This window comes from Octodon degus, unplaced genomic scaffold (genome assembly GCF_000260255.1).
Source record: "Octodon degus isolate 3935 unplaced genomic scaffold, OctDeg1.0 scaffold00032, whole genome shotgun sequence".
In the NCBI taxonomy this organism is placed as follows: Eukaryota; Metazoa; Chordata; class Mammalia; order Rodentia; family Octodontidae; genus Octodon; species Octodon degus.
The window spans coordinates 15,803,656-15,828,032 of NW_004524608.1; the positions used below are offsets into that span (position 1 = coordinate 15,803,656).

General features: G+C 35.7%; 1 protein-coding gene across 3 annotated transcripts in view; it reads left to right on the plus strand.

Moving 5' to 3' along the window:
- Acvr1c (activin A receptor type 1C) overlaps positions 1 to 24,377 on the plus strand; it is a 116,483-nt gene that overhangs the window by 8,579 nt on the left and 83,527 nt on the right. The gene's annotated exons all lie outside the window — the stretch shown is intronic.

Sequence of the window (24,377 nt, forward strand, 5' to 3'; positions counted from 1 at the left end):
TTTTTTTTTTTTTTTTTTTTTTTTTTTTTTTTTTGCTAGTACCATGCTCATTATATCACAGTAATTTTATAGTTTAGTTTGAAGTCAGCAATTTTGATACTTTTACCTTGCCTTTCTTGACCAGAACTGCTTTTGCTATTCTAGGTTTCTTCTCTTCCAGATAAATTTTAGGAATGTTTTCTCTAGTTCTGTGAGGTATTCTAATGGTATTTTGATCATGATTGCATTAAATCTGTACTGCAATTTTGGGAGCATGGCTATTTTCACTATGCTGATTCTTGTTGTCCATGAGCAAGGGATATCTTTCCATTTTCTGATAGCTTCTTCAATTTGCCTTTTTGGAGTACTTTAATTTTTACTGCATAAATCTTCTACTTTCTTAGATTGATTCCTATTTCATTTTTCTGTGTTTTACTGGGAGGGGTATGGTTTCCATAATTTCTCCTTCAGTGAGTTTGTTGTTTGTGTACAGGAATGTTATTGATTTTTGAGTGTTGACATTATATCCAGTTATGGAACTAGATTTGGTTATTAAATATCGAAGCTGTATTGTGGAGTTTTTGATTTCTTCAATGTAGAATATCATGTCATTTGCCAATAATGATAGTTTAACTTCTTCCTTATTCCTTTTATTTCTTTCTCTTGTCTAGTTTCTCTGGCTAATGTTTCCAGAATTATATTGAAAAAGAGTGGTGATAATGGACATCCTTGTCTTATTCCTGATTTTGGAGTTAACACTTTCAGTTATTGTCCATTTAGTATGATGTTGGCTGTTGTTTTGTCATAGATTACTTGTATCAGATTGAAGGGAAGACCATTTAATCTGAATTTTTGTAAGACTGTTATCATGAAAGAATATTTGACTTTGTCAGTGCTTTTTCTGGATCTACTGAGATGATCATGTGCATTTATCTTTGTCTTTATTCAAATGGTGTACTGCATTTATGTATATTAAACCATCCCTGCATTCTTGGGATGAATAGCATTTGGTCATGGTGTGTAATCTTTCTGATGGTCTACTATATTCTCTATGCTTATATCTTATGAAGATTTTTGCCTCTATGTTTTTTTAGGGAGATTGGTCTGTGGTTATCTTTTTTGATCATGTTCTTCTCCTATTTTCTTGATTCCAGGGTAATATTTCCAGGCATGAGTTAGGGAATACCTCTTCCCTTTCAATTTCGTTAAAGAATGTGAGGAATATTGGTATTAATTCTTTTCTAAGTTTCCTATAGAATTGAGCAGTGAGTCCATGCTGACCTGGGCTTTTCTTTGTTGGTTAGTATTAAATTACATTTTCAACTGATTTTTGGTTAGTCAAATTTTTATCTTTCTGATTCAGCTGTGGTAATATCACATGTATGTAGGACTATGTATATGTGCATTTCTTCTGTGCTTTCCTTCCTATGAGAGTGAAGATTTTCAGAGTAGGTGTTGATGATCTTCTGAATTTCCACAGGATCCGTAATGATTTTTCCCTTTTTCATTCCTTAGTATATGAGTTTGAGCCTTTTCTTTCACTTTGTTTTTGATAAGGTTGGCTATAGGTTTATGAGTTGTATTTATCCTTTCAATGAATCAGCTGCTCAGCTCATTAATTCTTTCTATTGTTTTCTTAGTCTCAGTTGTCTTAATTTATTTTTTGACCTTTATACTTTCCTCCCTTATATGGGTTTGGGCTTATCTTGCTCTATTTTTTTTTCCTAGAAGCTTGAGGTAGAACATTAGGTTTTTTAGTTTTGCTCATTCTATTTTACTGATATAAGAACTCGATGTTATAAATTTCCCTCTTAGGACTGCTTTCATTATGTCCCATAAGTTCTAGCATGTTGTATCTGCTTTTTGTTTAGTTGTAGATATTGGTTGATTTCTTCTTCTTATTTTTGGCCAGGTCAGCCTGCCCTGAGGGCAGGGCTGATGTGGCATGTGGTGCTGCGGATCGAACCATAGTCCCTGCACTTGTGTAAGCAGGCACTTTAGACTGCTGAGCTATCTTTCCAGGCTTGTTTGATTTCTTCTTTAATTTCATCTATCATCTATTTGTTGTCTTAGGAGGGTGTTATTTAATTTCCACATTTTTAATGGAGTTTTTGAGCTTTGTTTTGACCTTAATTTTCAATTTCATTACATCATGATCATATAATATGCATGAGATAATTTTAAAATCCTTTGCTTCTACTTAAAAGCATGTTCTTTGGGCTAGAATATGGACTATTTTAGAGAAAGTCTAATGTGCAGTTGAGAAAAATATGTATTCTGATGATTTTGGGTGGAACACTCTGAAAACATCTGCTAAGTCTATTCCCAGTTTTGGTTTATTTCTGATATTTCTTTGTGATATTTTATCTAGTTGGTCTATCTGTTAGCAACAATGGGTATTAAAGTCTCTCATTACAATTACGTTATCACTTGATTTTTCATGTCTGTTAATAGTTGTCTATTAAAAACTTTTTTTATATTTGAAAATTTTATTGATAAACAGCAATGAGACAGTTTCAAATCAAATCGGAAGTACAGTTTCAACAATAACACACTGCATATATTTTTCTTAGTGGTTAATTGCTGTACAAGATGCGGACTTAAGATCCTATTTACAAACCCCATTAGAACAAATCATTCTATTCATTAAGAGAATGCAACTATATATATATCCTAACCACTTTGAATACACAGATACAAAATGGACATTCATCTGTATACCCTATTTTTTTAAGTTCTGTTATTGAATATTACAGGTGTGTAAACTCAGCAAAATATTCTAAAAGAGTCCAGTAGACCATAATAGCATTGGGTCTTCTGTTTAACTGGCAATGTCAGAAATTATTGACCTGAGTACCCCACAGCTCAACATAACAGCATGGCTTTACTTCCTAAATTTCGTCTTCATACTTTTCTACTGGATGGTTAAGACCAAGGTAAAGCAGTACCTCTATTAAAAACTTTGACTGCTCTCATATTTGGTACGTACATATTTATGGTTATTATCACTTCCTCTTAAAGTTTTCCCCTAATAAGAATGTAGTGATCTTCTTTGATCGTTCTTGGTTTAAGTTCACATTATCTACAAATAGAATAGCTGTTCCTGCTTTTTTCGAGGTTCCTTTTGCATGGAATGTTGTTTTCTGCCCTTTGATTTTTCAGTCTGTGAATTTCTTTTTGAGTTGAATGTGTTTCTTGTGTACAACATATTGTTGGATCTTGTTTTCTGATCCACTCTGCCAGTCTATTTCTTTTGATTATTGGGTTGAAACCATTTACATTGATGGTTATAATTGATATGGCCTATCTTTGTCCTGATACTGACCTGCTATCAGTTCTCTGCTTTTCACCTCTGTTTTATTGCTTGCCTTGCCTGTTAGTTGCTTTCTGTTGTTGTCATTGAATTATGGTCATTTTTATCTCTGTCTAGAATATCTTTCATTGCTCTTCATAATGTTTTGTTCACTGGCCATGAATTTCTTCAGTTTTCCTTTGTCATGGAAGTATCTTATTTTTCATTTATTTTAAAAGGTCGTTTTAGGCTGGGGAGATAGCTTGGCAGTCTAAGAAGCTGCCTGGAAAGCACAAGGACCCAAGTTTGATTCCCAGTACTGCATGCTGTGCTAGCCCTGGAACCCCAGGCATGCCATGCCAGATACTGAAACTGGTTGTGGTTGTGCACACCTGTAATCCCAGCACTGGGTAAGCTGAGGCAGGAGGATCACTATGAGACAGCGCTGCATAGCAAGAACCTGTATCAAATAAATAACTAAATAAAAGATTTTAAAAAGAGATAGTTTTGAGGGTACATTAGTCTAGGTTGGATGTTTTCTTTCAGGAGTTGAAATACTTTACTCCAGATTTTGAACGGAGGGTTTGTGTTGACAAGTATGCCATGATTCTCGTGTGCTTTCCTTCATAAGTGATGTTTCTTCTAACAGATTTCAATATTCTGTTTTTGTATTGAATTTCTGGAGTCATGACTATTATATATCTTGGTGTAATTTTATTTCGGTCATGACTGTTTGGAGTTCTGTATGCTTTTTTTGTGTGTCAAATTCTTTATCTATGTTTTGGAGGTTTTCTGCCATTATTTCTGTTTTTATTTAAAATTTAAAATAATTTTATTTGTTTGATACAGGGTCTTGCTATGCAGTTTGGACTTGTAGTGATCTTTCTGCCTCAGTCTTGCTGGTGCTGGGATTATAGGCATGTGCCACCATGCCCAGTTTTGTCATTATTTCTGTGAAGACTTTTTTTTTTTTTTCATTTGTTCTGTCTGCAGCTTTCTCAGTGACCTCAATCAATCTTAAATTATTCTTTACATCATCTTATATATGTTAGATTGATTTTCATGGTCTTTTACTATTTTTAAGATATCTTTCTTTTATGACCACTAGTTGCAGTTCTGTCTTGAAGATCTGAAATTCTAACCTGTCCTTCATTCAGTCTCCTATATATAATTTCAGTGAAGGTTTTAATCTCTTGGATTTGTGCTTGGATCTGTTTCATGCATTCTATTTCTTTCCAGGTGTTGGGCTTTTTTTCATTTTTATAAGCTTAAGTATTCTGTTATCTGTGTCTTTTCTACTATCTTTGATTTTAAGCATTTTTTAAAATTTGAGACATTGTTTTCTCTATAGCCTTTTCTACCTGTATCTTCTCTTCTGTTGCTATCATTTCAGACAGTTCCAGTGGTTGACTTCCAATTTTGTCTGTCTCATTGTGATTTGGGCTAGTCCTGGCTGGACTGTGGATCTGGGGTTGCATTTTGCTTGTGTCTTGTCTTTTTCTATTTTTTATTTTATTTTGTTTTCTATTTGAATGATTATCAACTTCTTATGATAGGTTTATCACTAGTGTTGAGACTTACCTAGGTAATGTCTGTTCTTTAGGGATGTCCTCTAGATGTAGGTGGTTCTTTATAGGTACCCTGAAAACCTCCCTTTCCAGTTTTTAAAGGATGTAAATTTACTATTTGGCTGAGCATCCAATCCTTTGTTATTGGGTTGTGGTGGTAATGATGACCCTATAGGATCATAGCATCATCATACAGGGGAAAAAAACTATAACATGTTTGATATCCTGACTGACTAAAGTGCTACATTTAGTAATAACAATAGTTTCAAGCACAGTTTAACTACTGACAAACTATGGTAACCATTAACCTGCTACCTTCAACCAAAGGAGCAAACTCTAAAGTTATATAACAAAATCAAACATATACTGTGTACTTGTATGCAGTGATTTTCCCCTTAGTGGAATGATTTTACACATTTGTGAAGGGTGGTAGGGTTAAGATGGGCAAAAGACAGAATCAAGTGATGAATCAGGTCAAGTCTGGTACAGTCAGGGCTAGAGATCAAAGGACGATCACCCATGTTTTGGGAAACTGGAGGACATAGTGGGGAAAGAATGAAATAGAATGCAAAGTTATCAGAAAGGGAGGAGACAATGTTTAATCACTTAAAAGTTTAAATTAAAAAAGTAGTTGAGGAAAGAAAGAGGATCAATAGAAGAAAATGAAAAAGATAATTAAGAAACCTAAACAGTGAAAAGAAGGAAGAAACAGAAGGGAAGTAGAAAAGAAAGGAAGAAAATGAGAAAAGGAAGAGAAATCTGTAGACACAAGAAGGTAAGAAGAGAAAAGAGAATTGAAAGACAAAAAGAACCACAAAATACAAGACAAAACAAGATGACTTTCAACCAGATAGGTAAGGAATATCCAATCACAAAAATAAGGAAGAATAAAAGTAGTAAATTACCTCTAATATGTACAGTTCTATGGTAGCGTCCATGTCAGATTCCAGAACTGTACTGTGTCCTCCAACCAAGTGTGCCATGGGAATTGTGCTGGGTGTGGGGCTGATGTTGGTCTCTGGATGTGGGAGCTGGACTGGTCTGGTGGTTGAGCTCTCCAGAGCCCACTGCTGGCTCCTCACTGCTGCTTCAGACACTTCCACAGTGCTGGTCTCGCTGATTATTCCCTGTGTCCAGCTGGCCTGTCCTGGGTCTCTGGGCTCTGGTCAGTCTATTTGCCAAAGGTATAAATGATATTTTTAATATGCCAGTTTCTAAATGTTAACTTTCTATTGTATAAAAAACTATGTATTGATTTTATATCCTGCACGATTAAGAAAATGACAGTTTTAATTGTTTTTAAGAATTATTCTTTAAAAATAAAATCATTATTTTATTTTTTAAAATAATTATTCTTTAAAGCTTTCTGCATTAACAATTCTCCTATATGTGATTTTGTTTCTCTTCTCTTCTCTTCTCTTCTCTTCTCTTCTCTTCTCTTCTCTCTTTTTTTAGTACTGAAGATCAAACTCAGGACCCTGCACTTCCCAGGCAAGCGCTCATGCCACTGAACTATAGTATCAGCCCCATTGATAACTCTTTAGGTCTATTTTGATCCATGTGCACTTTGTTTCTTATTCTTTTCTTTTTTCACTGGCTGAGATGTCCAATATGTGATCAGTAGGGGTGGTGAAAATTAAGTTTTTGTGTTTTTCTTGGACCTAGGAAGAAGGCAGTTTGTCTCTTCTTTCTACATATGGATTAACTGTAGATTGTAGGTGCCTATTATCCATTGAAGAAATTTGCATTAACTGTAGATTGTAGATGTCTATTATCCATTGAAGACATTTGGTGAGTTTTTTTTAAACCTTGAATTTAAATTTTTTCAAGCATTTTCATAAAGCTACCAAGATTATCCTATGGAGTTTCTTCTTTAGATTCTCAATATAATGGAGTACATCGATTGGTGTACTAGTCAGGTTGTCTAGTGGTGGTATAAAAATACCTGTCATAGTGGCTAACAGTATCAGCATGTGGCTGGCTGGCTGCAAGGTGAAGCATCATGGTGAAGGCACAGCAGAGGAAATCTCCTCCACCCATTGCAGCCAGGAAGGGAGGAAATAAGGAAGTAGGGAGGCGGGAATGAGTGATGACATATTTGGGACTTCCAGTAAGGCCCTGCCTCCTAATAGCACAGTTAGCTGTAGACTAAGTAATTGATCAATCCACTGATGAACATGCTGCCTTCAGGATTCAATCTCCTTCCAAAAGCCCCACCTCTAAACATATGACCCTTCTGGGTGACTTCTTTTTCCCCCAGTACGAGGGATGGAAATCAGGACCTTGCACTTCCAGACAAGCACTTACACCACTGAGCTAATATCCACCAGCCCTTGAGAGACGTTCTTGAACTAAGCCATACCAATTAAGTTTTAAACATTGTAATAGGTAAGATATATGTTTCCTAACCACTAATTAATATCCGTGTATGAAATGTTATATGATGTTCCACTGAATACAATCTCCTTAAGAACTTCTTTTGATGTCATCATATGGCAAATGGACATTAAATTGGAAAAGAGACTATGTGATGTGTTCAGTCATCTTGTGTGGATTGCTATCTCTGTGAGGCAGTGTTGCATGACTATTAGCTGTATTTGGAGCAGCAGCTGTTTGGAAAAGAAGTGGGAACTTCCCAGCTTAGCACCCACACAACCCCAGTGAACCACTCTGTGACATCCATAAGTGCATGTGATATTCCCTACTCTTCCTAGGAACAATCTGTCAACCTCAAATGTAGTCACACACATATATATTCATATTCTCTCTCTCTCTCTCTCTCTCTCTCTCTCTCTCTCTCTCTCTCATACATATATACAGTATACAGGAAAGCACTCTGAAAAGTAGGTGGTAATATATCTCTGAAGCATTCGGTGGTTGGTGTGATATTTAGGGGCAAAACAGTGGAAGACAGGGTCACGAGGGGACTAGAGAGCTTGGGTAAAATCTGAGACCTCTCTTGGTGGCTGTAATTGGGAATCAGGTGGATTCTTGCCTCCCTGGCTCCTTCATCCCTCCTGGAGCAGGGGGGACAATTCTGGAGAACTAACTTGATCAAGTGCAGAACCTTGGTGTAGGCATGTTTCAGCCAGCCCTCTTCTCTTCTTAGATCCTATTTGTAAAGATTAGGTATTTGCTTTGTTTTTTTGTGTTAGAATTTCTATCTTGAATGCTGCTGGTGCCTCTGCTGCTCGTCCCCATGCTGCTGGTACCCGAGTAACTCAGTAGTTGGAGGATGGTTGGTACTTTTGCCCTACTGAAAATTCTTAAAAGGGTTTAATGTTAATTCCTAAAACTTTCATGACTTGCATAAAACATTCTATTGGGACAAATAGTAAGAAATGCATTTTACATAATTCCCTCGCATGCACAAACAAGTGAAACAAGAATTCTACAAAGCATACTCTTAAAACATGTAAGGTATGTGATTTGTGCTGCTTCATTAAATATAAATGCTGTTCAGGTCTTCATAAGAGCTTTGTTCACAGTTTAAGAAACACTAACTGATACTTATGATGTAGTGTTTTGATTTTGCTTTTCTTTTTTCTTTTTCTTTTTTTAAAGAGACTACAAAATACTATTAAAGCAGAAAGGTTACAAGTGATACAGAATTACACTTAACAAAGTAATTTGAATTTTACAGTATTTGTAATGCATAGGGTTGTCTTCTAACCAGTTATTCATATTACCAGATATATGCATGCAAAATTGGAAGAAACAGAAAAAGAAATATATAAGACATTAAGAAGAGAAAAAGGAGAAGCAATTGAAAAAAGGAGAGAAAATAAATTAAGGATCATCTGCTCCTTTCTGTAGACCAGCAGAAATCCACAGTACAGTTGTCCAAACCATCCTGCTTACATACATAGATGTATCTCTATCCCCCACACCCTTTTTTATCCTTATCCTTACTTAAGTAAATCTTTCCTTTTGAATAAGTTAATTCCCTTTTGCCAGTATCTGTTGTGCCCTTCAAATACCATTGTTTGCTTTCAGGTTCTCACACTATGATGTTTGCACATGTGGGTCTGATTTATTTCACTTAAGAGTATGGTCTCTAGTTGCATTCATTTACTGACAGAAGTCTCAAATTTATCTTGTTTCAAAGCTGAATAATACTCTATTGTGTAAACATACAACATCTTCTTTATGCATTCCTCAGTTGATGGGCATCTGGGTTGTTTCCAAGATTTAGCTATAACAAATTGCACTGCTATGAACATGGGTGCAAATATCACTTTGGTATGAGGTTTTCAGTTCTTCTGGAAAAATACCTGAGAGAGGAACAGCTGGATTGAATGGGATCTCTGATCTTAGCTTTTTGAAGAAATCTCCACACTGGTTTCCATAGTGATTGTGCCAGTCTGCATTCCACCAACAGTGGAGAAGTGTTTCTTTTTCTCCATAGCTTCTCCAACATTTGTTATTCACTAGTAACAAATGTCTAATATCAACATTCTGCCTGGGGTAAGATGGAATCTCAGTGTTGTTTTAATTTGCATTTCTCATATGATCCATGACCTTGAACACTTTTTCATATATTTACTTTCTATTTGTATTTCTTCATTGGGTAAGTGTATATTTATCTCAGATGTCCATTTTTGGATTGGGTCTTTGAATTTGGGATACCTGATTTTTAAAAATTCTCAATATGTTCTAGTTAGAAGGCCTTTGCTGAGGAACAGTTGGCTCTAATTTTTTTCCAGTTTGTAGGTTTTCTATTTATTCTGTTGGAGATTTGCTTTGAAGTGCAGAGAATTTTGAAAAAGATGAGCTCCCAGTTGTTGATTCTTTGAGATAGTTCCCATCTGGTTTGGTTTTTGTTCATGAACTCTCTACCCACATGCTTTTAAGACTGCTACCTACATTTCAGTTTTAATATTTAAATATTTGATCCATTTTGACAGTAGTTTTGTGCATGGATCTAATTTTAGCTTGTGGCACGTGGAAAGCCAGTTTTTCCAGAACTATTTATTTATTTATTTATTTATTTATTTATTTTTGTGGAACTGGGGGGTTGAACTCAGACCTTGCACTTGCCAGGGAAGCACTTATTCTACTGAGCCATCTCCCTGGCCTCCCCAGTACCATTTATTAAAGAGGATGTCTTTCTTCCAATGAGCATGTTTGGCCCCTTTATCAAAGATAAGTTGGCTATGTTTTTGTAGTTGTATCTGTATCTTCTAATCTGTCTCACTGATCCCCAAGTCTGTCTCTATGACAGTACCATGTTTATTTTATTACAGTAGCTTTAAAATATAATTTCAGGTCAGGGATTGTGATGCTTTCTATCTTTTCTTTTTTCTCAGGCTTGCTTTTGATATTCTGGGTTTCTTCTGATTCCAAATGAATTTGAGGAAAGTTTTCATTAGTTCTGTGAGGTATACTAAAGTATTTTAATCAGGATTGCATTGAATCTGTGTAACAATTTTGGAAATATGGCCATTTTCACAATGTTGGTTCTTCCTACCCAGGAGCATGGAATATCTTTCTGTTTTCTCAAATCCATTTCATTTGCTTTTTTTAGAGTGCCATAATTTTTACCATATAATTTTTTACTTCCTTTGTTAGATTGATTCTTTTATTATTTTTACTTTTTAGAGAAGGGTCTATGAGTTGTTCAAGGTCTTACTACTAGGTCAGACTCATAGTTATCCATCTGTTTACAGCTTCCCAAGAGCTGGGATTACAGGTGTGCACCACCATGCCCAGTCTCATTTGCCATCTCAGTATGCCCTGGGGGTGGGGCCAGCGTGGCTAGATTGATTCTTTAGTATTTCTTTTTTCCTTTTTTGGTGTTAATGTGAAATGTGTGGTTTCCTAAATTCTCCATCAGAGCACTGATTGTATACAAAGATTCTACTTATTTTTGGGTATTGACTTTGTGTCCTGCTACATTACTGAATTTGATGATTAAGTCTACAAGACTCTTGGTGGCATTTTTGGGGTCCTCTGTGTAGAGTATCCTGTCATCTGCAAATAATGATTTCACTTCATCTTTTCCAATCCTTATTCCTTTTATTTTTCTCTCTTATCTAATAGCTCTGGCAAACATTTGGTGAACTAGGAGTGGAGTCAGTGGACAGCCTCATCTTGTTTCTGATTTTAAAGTGAAGGCCTTCAATTTTTGCTCCTTTATTATGGCATTACCTGTTGTTTTCTCATAGATGGCTTTTATCAGGTTGAGATACAGACCATCTATTCTGATATTCTGTTGGGTTTTTTGTCATGAATGAGTAATGGACTTTGTCAAAAGCTTTTTCTGCATCTATTGAGATGATTATGTGTTTTTTGTCTTGACTCTTTTGCGTGGTATAGTACATTTATCAATTTGCATATGTTGAACCATCCCTGCATTCCTGGAATGAATCCCCTTTGTTCGTTATATTCTTGAATATTTGCTGCCTTCTGTTTGCTAGAATTTTATTGAGGATTTTTGCATCTGTGTGCATTAGGGACAGTGACCTGTAGTTCTCTTTTTTGCATGGGTTGTTCTCTTTTTTTGGTATCAGAGTAACACTTGCCTCCAGAAATGAATTTGGGAGAAGTGTTTCCCTTTCGATTTCATTGTAAAGTTCGAGTAGAGTTGACAACAGATATTCTCTAATTTTCTTATAGAATTCAGCTGTGAGCCCAGCAGGACCTGAACTTTTCTTTGGTGGCAGCTTTTATATTACACTGTCAATTTCATTGACTGATATTGGGTCATTAAAAATTTTTATATCTTCTTGATTCAGCTTTTGTATCTTGTATGTATCTAGGAATTTGTCAATTTCTTTTATGTTTCCAGTACTATGAGAGTAAAGATTTTGGAAGTAGATATTGATGGTATTCTGAATTTCTATAGGGTCTGTACTGTTTTCATCCTTTCCCTTCTTCATTGCATTAGTTTGAATTTTTTCTTTCTTTTTTATAGTAAGATTGGCTAGAGTCTTAAGAATTGTATTCTTTCAAAAAAATGAAGTCTTTGACTCATTAATTCTTTGTATTCTTTTCTTTGTCTCCATTGCATTTATTTCTTCTCTAATCTTTAAAATTTCCTGCCTTCTTTGGGCACTGGGCTGGACTTGTTTTATTTTTCTAGGAGCATGAGGTGCGGCATAAAATTGTATATTTGGGCTTGTTCTGTTTTCATAACATGTGATTTTACCACTATAAAATTTCCCCTTCAGCCTTCATTGTATCCCACTGGTTTTAGCAAGTTGTATCAACATTTTCATTTGATTGTAAATATTTTTTATTTCTTATTGTAAATATTTTTTATTTCTTATTTAATTTCTTCTGTGACTGACTGATTGTTTAGGAGGTTATTATTTAATTTCTGTGTGTTTGTGATGGTTATGTAGTTTATTTTCTCAATTTCCAGTTTTATTGCACTGTGGTCAGATAGTATGCATGGGATAATTTCAATTCATTTGCATTTACTTAAGAATGCTGTGTTAGTGTATAGTCTGTTGTGGAGAATATCCCATATGCAACTGAGAAGAATGTATCCTATTGTTGCTTGGTGAAATACTGCAAGCATCTAGGAAGTTGATTTCTTCACAGTTTTGGTTTACTGTTTTTTCTTTGCTAATTTTTACTTAGTTGATCTATCTCTTTGTGATAGTAGCATGTTCAAGCCCTCCATTACAATTGTATTATTGCTCATTTGAATTTTCATGTCTGGTAAATTTGTCTTATGTAGATGGGTGCTCTTACGTTGGGTGCATATATATTTATAATTGTTATTTTTTCCTGTTACAGTTTTTCCTTAACAAGTATGCAGTGACCTTCTTTTATTTCTTTCAATAATTTTTGTTTTGAAGTTGATATTTTCAGCAACCAGAATAGCTGCCCCTGAATTTTTCTGATTTCCTGTTGCATGGAGAATTATTTTACATCCTTTGACTTTTAGTATGTGAATTTCCTTTTGAGTTAAATGTGTTTCTTGTATGCAGTATATCGTTGGATTTTGTTTCTTAATTCACTCTGTTAGTCTTGTTTCTTTCGATTGGTGAATTGAAGTCATTTACACTGATGGTTATAACATATATATTGGCTTATCTTTCTCATGTTGTTTTCCTGCTCTAGGTTCTGTACTTTTTCTCTCTTTTTAATTACTTGCTGTTTTGGGGTTCCTTTATGTTGTTCTTGAAGTTGTGATCATGCCTGTCTCTTTCTAGAATATCTGTCAGTACTCTTTGTTGGGTTGGCTTGGTGGTCATGAATTTCTTTAGTTGTTCTTTGTCATGGAAGAATCTTATCTTGCCATTCAATTTTTTGCAGGGTACATCAACATGGGTGGGAAGTTATTTTCCTTCAAGACCTGAAATACTTTACTCCATGTTCTTCTTGTTTGATGGTCTGTATTGAGAAATCCGCCATGATTGTTATGAGATTTCCATTGTAGGTGATCAGTTTCTTCTCTCTAGCACCTTTTAATATTCTATTCTTTTGCTGAATTTCTGAGATCTTTGTTATTATGTGTTTAGGTGTAGATTTATTTTAACTATGACTGTTAGGAATTTTATATTCCTCACTTACTGTATCTCAGGTTCTTTTCTCATGTTTGGAAAATTTTGTGCTAGTACTCCTGCAAATAGTCTTTTTATGTCATTTGTGCTATCTCCTGGTGCTTCATTGATATCTATTATTCTTATATTGTATTTCTTTGCATTGCCTTGTAGCTGCTGAATTGCTATTTTCTGGTTCCTTATTAGTTTTAAGAGATCTTTCCTCTCACATTCATTAGCTGCACCACTGCCTTCGAGGTCTCAAAATCTGTCTTCAGTTTTATCCAAGCATTTTTATCAGCTTTCAACAGAGTTCTTAATGTCCTGGATATCTGTTTTAATCAGTTTCATGCATTCTAATTATTTCCTTTATTGTTTATCCAGTGTAACCATCATTTTTTTATTCTCCTTTATTTTTCATCTCTCTCTTCTTTAACTGTGCTGAACAATTCTTTCATGATTGTTGTCTTTTCTTTTTTGACCTGAGAGATTATTTCTGATCTTATTTCCTCTACAGCTTGATGGATTTTATCTTTATTTCAGTTACCATCATTTCAGAGATTTCAGGTGTATGATATCCAAGTTCTTGTATTTGTTTATCTCCTGGATTTATACTGCATTCCTGGAGGATTGAGACTGCCTTTTGCTCCAGCATTTTGGCATTTTTGAAGTTCTCAGTAATCACTCATTCTTAGCAGTGGTGGAAGAGGGGTGAGGCATATGTCAGTGAGGTTTCTGCTACATTGAGGAGCAGGGTAGGACTCACCAAGGCTCTCACTGCTAGTGGGGGTGACTGTCTGCTACTCAACAAAGTTTCAGTGTAGGCCATGGGTGTTGGCTGTTCAACAGGCCAACAGAAATCCAGAATCCTCACACGGGCCACCCAGAATCCTCTTAAATTCTTGAATGGTTGGACTAGTGCCAGCAGAAGCTCCACATCTGTGCACTAGAGGCCAAGGGACACAGCTCACCAGAGTCCCGCATTCTATCCAGAGCCCTCCTAAGTTCTTAAATGGGTGACCAGGCACCATGGAAGCTCTGTGCTTCTGTGCCCTGGGCCCACAGATGACAGTTCTCCAGAGTCCCGCAGTAAGTTGTTTTATTTAATTTTTTTTTAAAGAATACAAAATAATGATTTATTTCTAAAAATATAAAGATACAAGATTTTAATAAGCAAAGTAATAGTAATTCAACGATGGTTGCTGTATCACACGAAACTTTTTTCAAATTAGTTATTTAGATTACCAGATATAAACATGTAAGATTTGTTTGAAGAAAAACAAAACAAAACTAAAGCAAAGAAATTATAAGACATTCAAAAGAGGAAGAAAAGAAAAATCAATGTAAAAAACTTTTTTAAAGCATTCATTGCTCTTTTCAAAACACCAGCAGAAATCGGTAATACAGTGGACCAGCACCAGCACAAACTCCATTCCTGCATTCTGGGGGCTAATGGTCAGAGCTTACCAGAGTCCTGCAGACTGTGTCACCAGGAAAGCTCCAAGCCTGTGCACACTGGACCCCAGATAGCAACTCTCCAGAGTCCCATGGCCCACTCAGAGTCCCGAGTTCTTAAAAAGTTGGACCAGCATCACCACCCACTGTAGCACTTTTCAACAGCGCAAGGACACATATTATTTTAATTGACTAGTACAAAAAGTGTTTAAAAGTTTAGTTACTGTTTGAATTTTGTATTTTCCTCCTTAATGGCTTTTAAAAAACCTTTCCAGCTCTTTATTTTAAATATTCAATTGATTGAAATCCAATGAATTCAAATCATTGTGAATAAAATTTAATTTAGATCACATTAAATTCAATCATTTGCCCTGTAAAAATACCTCTATATTTGACACTTTACTAGGTTCAGTTTTTAGGAGCTAATCATTTAACTTGTTCGAAGTTATTTTGTATTTGTTAGAATAGAATAGAATAGAATAGAATAGAATAGAATAGAATATCAGAAAACTTGACCTTTGAGAAAGTTTCAAAGCCTTATTAACATATATATGTCTGATGACACTGGAGACATGCTCTTCCAAGTCCAGCTGGTTATCATGAATACTTAGAGTTTTTTAATATTAAACTTAGAAGACAACAAGCATTTCCCAAACAATGATTTTTCAAGGCTTATAGTTCATGTCTTTACAAACAATAAATATGCTAGTGTTTTATTAAACATGTGTAGCATTAGATATTTTAAATTAAATAGAGGTTCTACAAATCAGATAAAGAAAATATACATATTATATGGCACTTACTCTCTTTTTTATTATTTATTATTAGACCAGATAAAAACTTCCTTCAATTTTGGAATTGTTTGTTCTTTCTAGGTGCTATAATTTTCACTTGGACTCCAGTGCCTTTTGGCTGCTTCTCCCAGGTTTTATTAGGTTTCTAAATGGTCACAGTAAGTGCAAGATTGTCCATTCTCATCGTCTGAGATAAAAAGAGAAGTTATTCTACTGAGAAAGACCTATCTTCAGAAGTTAATGATACAACTTTTGCTTTACAGAAATATTCCCATTTCAAAAAGAAAAGTTACTGGTACAATTAGTCTGCACTGTGGGGGAGGCTCCTGGTGTTACCCATGAATAATAGGTGAAAAAGTTCCATGCTTAGTAGAAGGGTGGGTGTCTGCCCCTACAATGCTTCCTGCCTGGGGTCCTATAATCCATTCCTCTCAGTACTTCTAACAGTTCCTTTACCTATTCGGTATGTACTGGGCCTTCTCTGTCTATTTTCTATATCTACTGAACTCTTCCTCCGTATTTTCTAATCTTGAATGAGTTATATCTATAGTTGCTGTGCCTTTGCTTCTGCTGACTTTGCTTCTCCTGACTCATATTCTTGCTGGCTTCTTGTGTTTTTTGAGTTTTTGATTATGAAGTCTTATTTGGGAAACTTTGTGTGGAAGAGATTTGAAACATCTCTATAATATTTATCCCTTCAGAGAAGATTTATATTAGTTTTTGCCATGTGATTTGGGGTGCTGTCAACCCAGATCCATCCAGTGTTTTGAGTATCTTTTTTGGGCCAACAGACAGAGTGAATTCTAGCTGCAAGGCTGCCTAAAGGGTGGCCTGCTCCGGTTGAAGAACTCTCAGATCACAATGATTTTTTTTCCCTACCCAGAGTCAAGTTGGCCCAGCAGAGTATGGACCCTGTCTCGCTCCATGACACATTTTTTGTTTTACTTCATTGTGTTTTCAAGGTAATGTCATTCGTTCTTAGTTGCCTGATTTATGTAAGATTCTCTGCTCTGACCTTTTACTGTTTCAGGAACTATATTTTATCTCCTGACTTTGGAGACTAAGCTCTTGGCCAGCTAGGTCTGGCAGACAGAGCCAGGTAAATGGCGTTGCCAGTGCGTGGACACCTCTGTGGATTTACAGTATATTTTTGGCTGCTAAGCAGTTCATTTGTTCTTCTACCAGTTTAATCGTAAAATAGAAAACATTTTTATTTTATATTTCATTTAAGATTTTCATGTGTACTCTACCAAAAAGGATTTCTGTGGACCTCTACAGTGCAAACTTGGCAAAAGTGGAAATTCAGAGATGGTTTATTTTGGAAATGACACTGGCATAATTATCTATCCATCTGGAAGAAAACAGGGTTGTATCACAATGTCACACCATATACAGAAATAAATTACAGCTTGAATAAATATCTAATTGTGACATATACAACATTTTAAATGTCAGAAGAAAATTTAGAAAAAAAGATTTTTAGGACTTCATAGTATGAAAGCTGTTCTTAGTAAGATAGGAAACTCAGCTGCTATTAAAAGAAAAGAGATATAAATGACTTCATGAAAACTAAAACAAAAATGAATTATAAATGATAGTATAAATAAGACCAAAAGATAAATAAAATATTGGATATAAATATTCATAGAATGTATTACTAGGAAAAGATATCTATTTAAGAGATGAGTATGTGTGCACAAATGTGTGTATGTGTGTGTGAGTGTGAGAGAAAAGAGCGACCGGAGAGGGTGCTAAATGAAAAAATGAGCAAAATGCACAAAGACAAATTTTGCAGAAGAAAAAATCAGAAGTGGCTAAAACACCATTAAACATCACTAATAGCTGCAGCGATGTAAATTAAAATGACATACCATTTTCCACTCATTCCACTGACGGAAATTTAAAAAAGTAATGTGTCCATCAGGATGCTTCTAAATAAAATTATCAGAAAATGAGATAATGGTGCCCTAACTAAAAGCATTCCCTGACTCACATGGTAAGAAATCTGGGTGTAACCTGGTTCTGTGTTTTGCGGGAAAAGAGACTCCACAGTGCCAGCAACCTACTTCCAGGTTTCCTGTTTGCCAGTCAGGGAGCATCCTGATTGTTACTAACTTCCTGATGTTTTCTCTTCTACTCTTTGCTTACTGGGATGTACCTTTACTAATGAAGCAAATACTGTTTGTTTGCTTGTGGTCCCCTTAAGGACCTTAAATTTCAAGAAAGAAAGAAGTCAAGAAACAAGTTTTGCCCTTTAGTTAACCTAGTAGAAAACCCCTATGTTTAACTGAGATATCAAAAATACTGTTCCTTGTTACAGGTTTGAGCCAATTATAAATTCATCAAGATGGGAGAGATTATGATTAAGCAGAGCAGCCAAACAAACAAAAGAACATGTAATAACTTGCTCCTGAGAAACTGAATGCATGTTGACTGTCACGCAGACTGTAGGGCGGAGTTCCCACTGCCCCAGGGGAGCAGGGCTCTTCAGACAAACATTTCCTTTATTTGAGGTCCTCCTATTGGTGATCTCAGCTGCCTGCCATAGAAAGTCCACTCTGGAGGAAGGAACTTTAATAGTGGGCCTCCGAGAGAGACAGTAAACATGCTGCCAAGAACACGACCAGTACACAGTATGGCATAGCTGAGCACACAAGCGTGCAAGACAGCAAGACAGCACAAGGGAGAGTCAACAAAGGAAATGTCAGCACTGAGTGGTGGGAATTACCAGAGATAATTATAGGCTCAATAGTTTTCTAAGTTTAAAGGAACCAAAGGTCCTTATATAGTGGCCCAAAAGAGAAGACAGGAAAGAAAATGGGCAAAAGTCATTTCTGTAGCTACAGTAGCTCAGAATTTTCCAGAATTTATGAAGAGAATCAGTTCACAAATCTCAGATATTGAATGAATACCAAAAAGACAAGCACAAAGAAATTCAGTCAGGCTCGGTAATGCCTGCCTATAATCCTGGCACTTTGATGGGCTGAGGCAGATGGTTTGCAAGTTCGAGCAGCCTGGGTGACTTAGTGAGACCCTGTCTCAGAGCCTGCAATGTGAGTGCTGGAGGGCAGGGGACACAGCTGCATGTGAAGGTCCCAGCTTCGGTGCCCTGTGTTCCTCTGCCCCCACGCAATACACACAATTTCTGAGGTGAACATTCATAGAAATATTGAAATTTTAAAACATAAAAGAAATGGTGAAACTATTACAATAAAAAATACGGTATACTTATACATCAAATGAATGTTTTGGTTTACTTATATTATTAGCAGGCAAAATCAACAAGTGCAAAAAACTCTTCTAAGTGTTTAAAGGGCCAACAGGCTTAGAACGCAGGAAGCCATGTGTTCAATCCCCAAGGGGAAAAAAATCAAATGTGTGATTACTTGAAAGCAGAGAATAAAAATACCACACAGTATTACAATTCTACAAAGAGAAATAGAAAAGTTCACCATCTCAGAGGGATTTTAATATAGTATTGTTTCAGTAATTGATAGATAAATTTCTAGAAAAAATTAACTTATCCATCCCAAGTAGTCTAATGATGCTAATGAAATTGAGCCAGTGATTCTAAACAGGCAGAACAAAAACATTTCCTTTAAGAGTATTTCAGAGCCCAAGAGGATCTATCAGAAAATTCTGCTGAGTTTCAAGGAATAAGTAATTTTTACATAAACTCTCCCAAAGCATACAGCAGTAAATACTCCAGACCTCACACATGTATAACTTTGATATCAAGACCAAACAAAGGCAGTTGGAAAAAAGGGAAAATTATGTCATGATCATTCGGCTATGCAGATATCACCAAGGAGGAAATGAGATTCTGGGAACCATACTTCCAATTTGCTCAGGTTGGTAAGAAAATGATAAACAATAGAGATGAAACTACTTTTTATTAAAGGAAGGAAATGATTATTTTCCTTAAATGAAGATGATGGTTTCCCTACCATATAGTCCTGGGAAAGGAGAAGGTTGTGATTGTGTTGGGATATTTCAGAGCAGGGATGAAGGGAAGAGTAGGTAGTTCATGGGAGTGGATAATTATAGTAGTTCCTGGTGACCCTGATTCATTGGTTCCAGAGGCAGGCCACTATCAAAAGTGATGAGTACCAGACAAATTATTTTGGCTGGAAAAAGAAGCAAATTGCCACGTGGGTGACGCTGATAAGTCCTAGGTTATAGAGGTTGTGGGTTGAGAAACGATGGGCACTTGGACAAAGATTTCACATCAAATGAGTGAAGAACCACATTTGATGAGTTTCAAAGTGGTTGAGTATGAAGGTGTGGTTGCAGTTTTATATTTTACCTAAATATTGTGTTTATTTTTCCATGTATTCTTTATATTGTACAACAAAAGACAAACATTGGGTTTTAAAGTTGTGCTTACTGATCAGTAAATTTGTGGAAGATTACATGTTCTATTAACATTGTATTTGGTTTGCTTTGTTATTTGTAGTTAAATCTTATTTTTTTCTTTTCTTTCTTTTTGGTGGGCCCGGGGATTAAACTCAGGCACTTGCGCTTGCCAGGGAAGCGCTTATTCCACTGAGCCATCTCCCCGGCCCCTTAAATCTGATTTTAGTTAACATGCACACAGTGAAACAACTCATCCAGAGTTCTTTCTGACTATGGATTGTATCTGGCCTACAGACGGGTTTCATGATCTATACAATTTCTGGAAAATAGAGATGAATTTACTTATAAAGTTAAAAAATGAAGAGCCACCTAAGCTCTAAATATTCATGTCCCACTGAAACTCATCTATTGAAATCCTTGGTCCTACGGTGATAATGTTGGAGGTGGAGCCATGGGGAAGTGATTAAGTTACAAGGGCGAAGCTTCATGAACAGGACTGGTACCCTTACGGAAGAGACCTCATGGAGTTTCTTCCACCAGTGAGGACAAGGTGGGGAGGGGCCACGTTAGGAATACAGAAGTGGATCCTCCCCAGACGTGGAAGTTGCTGATGCTTGACCTTGGACTTCTCAGCCAGGACTGTGATAAATAAATTCATATTAGATTATGGTATTTTGTTAAAGCAGCTGAATGCACTAGGCCTGAGTCTTAATATCAAAGCCAGAATTCCTGCCTTGCCTTGAAAAAAAATCAAAAGACTTGGCATTCCTGAGGTCTTCAGGCCTTCAGCTGGCTAAAGCTGGATAGTGATTGACTTTCCATTACTGACCATAGGTTTTTCCTATTCATTTCCTTCATCCAGTGCATATGGAGCTTTATTTCCACTGTCCTAGAGGTCCCATTATCAGTAGTTTAGTATATGTTATATTTTAGTGTAATTGAGTTGTATTTTATTTCATTTTTAAGGAGAATAAAAAATAATTATAAAATGTTAGAAAGGATGCAGAATTTCACCAAACAAGATGATAGGAATTCAACAATGGTCATTATAGTGCATATTATTGTCTTCAAATTAGTTGTTCAGATTACCAGCATGAAAAATTAGTCAAAAGATTAAAAAGAAGAGAAAAAAATTTAAGTATGACCTGTTCCTTTCAATAGACCAGTAGAAATCAGCAGAACAGTTATCCAAGCTATCCTGTGTTTATACATATATGCATTTCCTTCATTCCTTCCTTTTCTCCTTTTCCTCATCCCAGTTGTTCCTTTCCCTTGGACAGATTGTTTCCCTTTCACAGTATCTATTGTACCTCTAAGATTTTATTTACTCTTTTTGATTCTTATACTGGGGAGATAATATGTTGTTTATTCATGAGGGTGTGATTTATTTTGCTTGTGAGTATGGTCTCAGTTGCATCCATTTACCTATAACAGCCTTGAGTTTATATTTTTTTATAGCTGAATAATAATCCATGGTATAAAAACAGCACATCTTTTTTTACCCGTTCGCCATTTGATGGACACCTGGGCCATTTCTAAAATGTAGCTATGACAAATTTTGGTGCTATAAAGGGGGGTGCACATATATTGCTCTTTAACATAATTTTACATTTTACTTTAATATTAAAAATAAATGTCTATACTCTGGGAAGCTGAGGCAGGAGGATCACAAGTTTGAACCTAGCCTGGCCAACTTGGTGATTAGTGAGATCCTGTATCAAAATCAAAATAAAAAGTGTGGGGTTGCATCTCAGTTCAAAGACCCTGGATTTAATCCTTATACTATACAACAAGAACGTATTTTCCTGTGTGAGGAAAACATTTTCTTGCTTCTTTAATGGCTGGGTTCCATTGTTGTTTACAACAAATGATTTTTGGTAATTTTAGGTGATAACAAAGACATGCTTAGAAAAATAGCTGAGATATGAAATAATAATCCAAAACATTCTAGAATTGCCCACAAAATTTGTTAGCAATAGGCCACAAAGCCTAAATGAGCAGTGGTAAACCTCTGGCACAGGTGCCTATGGGCTCTTGTATGATAGAGAGCTCTAAGAGGTTCACTGTCACCGGCGAGGGTATGGAAGCTATTTTTAATGTTTATGCTAATTAAAACTTTTCATATAGAAATAGACTACAAAGCCTTTAAGCTTCACACATCTTGTTCCCATTTTGCTATCAAAAATGCAATACTTGAAAGGCTCAGTACAGTTATAATTTCTAATTTTTCCTTATAGATTTCAACATTTTAATGATACTGTTATATTTTGATTTTTTTTTTTTTTTTTTTTTGGTACTGGGGATCGAACTCAGGACCCTGCGCTTGCCAGGCATGCGCTTATTCTACTGAGCTAATTAGTTTCAGTAAAGAAAATACATATACAATGTTAAAAATGTGGATGTTTTGTTAATTTTAGTACAATCATTGCTTTTTTCATCTGTTCCCATTGTGTATGGAGAAAAAGGGAAGGTTGATTATATCATTTATGTTAGGAATACAGTGAACAGTGATGTCTAATGCAAGGTAAATATCTAAACAAGACTTTAAACTGAATCAGAGGTTTGCATCTGAAGAAGATAAAATGCCAAAACAGTAAATTTTTTCAAAATTCCATCATTTTATTTATTTTTATTTTTTAAATCTAATTTTATTTTATTTTGAAAAGTAACAAAGGCAGGAACAAAAAATCAGAAACAAAGACAGAAACAGGGTAACAGAGAACAATACATATGCTACAGATTTTCAAAACAAGAATAGCTGATTACAATGGTTGATATATAATCTATCTTTATCATCAGATATGTTGCTCAGATTAACAGATATAGTTATGTAATATTGGATATATGATTGCGTATTACTGCTTGCTTTGAAGAAGCCTTAAATTTTTGTTCTAGTCTCTTTTTTCTTTTTTTAAAAAATTATTTTAAACAGTACATTAATAATTGAGACATTAGAAATGGTACATATTTAGAAGAGCAAGATGACAGGTATTCAAGCATGGTTTTTGTATTACACACTGAGTAACTACATCGAGGACAGCATTGTGTAATACAAAATTCAGTCATTTTAAGCCACGACATAATTTAAAAAGCAGCAGTCTCAAGGAGTGAGTGTTACTTTTTAGGGAACTTAAGTCTTATTATCTTCATTACTTTTAAAAAAGTATCTATTGTTGTTTTTTAACGTTCCTGCTTGATACAAAAACTCACTGGTGTCCCCAGGACAAGGTGAGGTGTGCGTGATGAGAGACGCGCACAGGACCCCTTGTGGAACTGCTCCGCCATCACGCGAGCAAATCCATTTATAGTTCGCCCTCGGAGGCTGCAGCGCACACCTGCCAGCTGTGCCAGGCTTCTTACCCCACACAGTGAAAGGTGCTGTGAGTTTTGAATGTTCTCAAATCTAGCATACAAACAAGTCCAACTTGTACTGTAAAAATTTAATATAGGAAGTATTTCCTGTCTGCAGGAATAAGTACACTGATATAAATTATATATAAAAGGAGCCATGCAAGCCTCTTTTTTTTTTTTAATAAGGATGAAACAGGAAATTGAAAATAAAATTTATATCTGACTGTAAATGGATGATTCTACCTCATGAAGGCTCCGCTTTCTCAGTCATGTAAGTGCTGTTATGTTTCTACTCAGATATGTTAGGATGATTATCATACGTAAGACACTGAGGTGGGTCAGGTGGGGCTGTGCCACATCAGTCTTGCCCAAGTGAGCAGCTGCTTTGTGCTTTGTGCTTGGGGCATTAGCTGTGGGAGTTACAGCACCGCAGGCTTCAGGACAGACACGTGGGACTTTTGCCTTGTCTTCAGAGATTTCAGTGCCTTCCCCATGCGAAGCTCTCTGTGCTCTCATCTGGGGAGACAGAGAGATGAAATAGAAGTGCTACTTTTAAGGAACTTTTCATTTTCCCACACAAAAAGCTTACGGGGGAAACCCCCAAATAGTCCTTGAATTATTACTATTTCTTTACAGTCATATATCATTTAAGAATAATGTGTTCTGATGTGAGAGATTCAAACACTATCATTTTTCCTGCTCTGAATTTAAACAAAACTAATTGTGAAACCCTGTGAAATTCTTCCAACATTGCATTGCTCTCACCTGTCCTTGAATGAAACTTCTGCATATCCTTTGTGTCAGTGGTTATGTTCTTCAGCTTAATGTTCTTTTTTTCCCCCATAATTTTATTGAGAAACAAATAGCAATGAGACAGTTTGAAACCAAACTGGTAGGACAGTTTCAGTAATTAACACATTGCGTACATTTTTCCTAGTGGTTAATTGCTGTACAAGATGCAGACATGATATCCCATTTACAACACCATTACAACAAATCACTCTATTCATTAAGAGAATGTAACTATATATCTATCCTAACCACTTTGAATACACAGATACCAAATGGACATTCATCTGTATCCCCT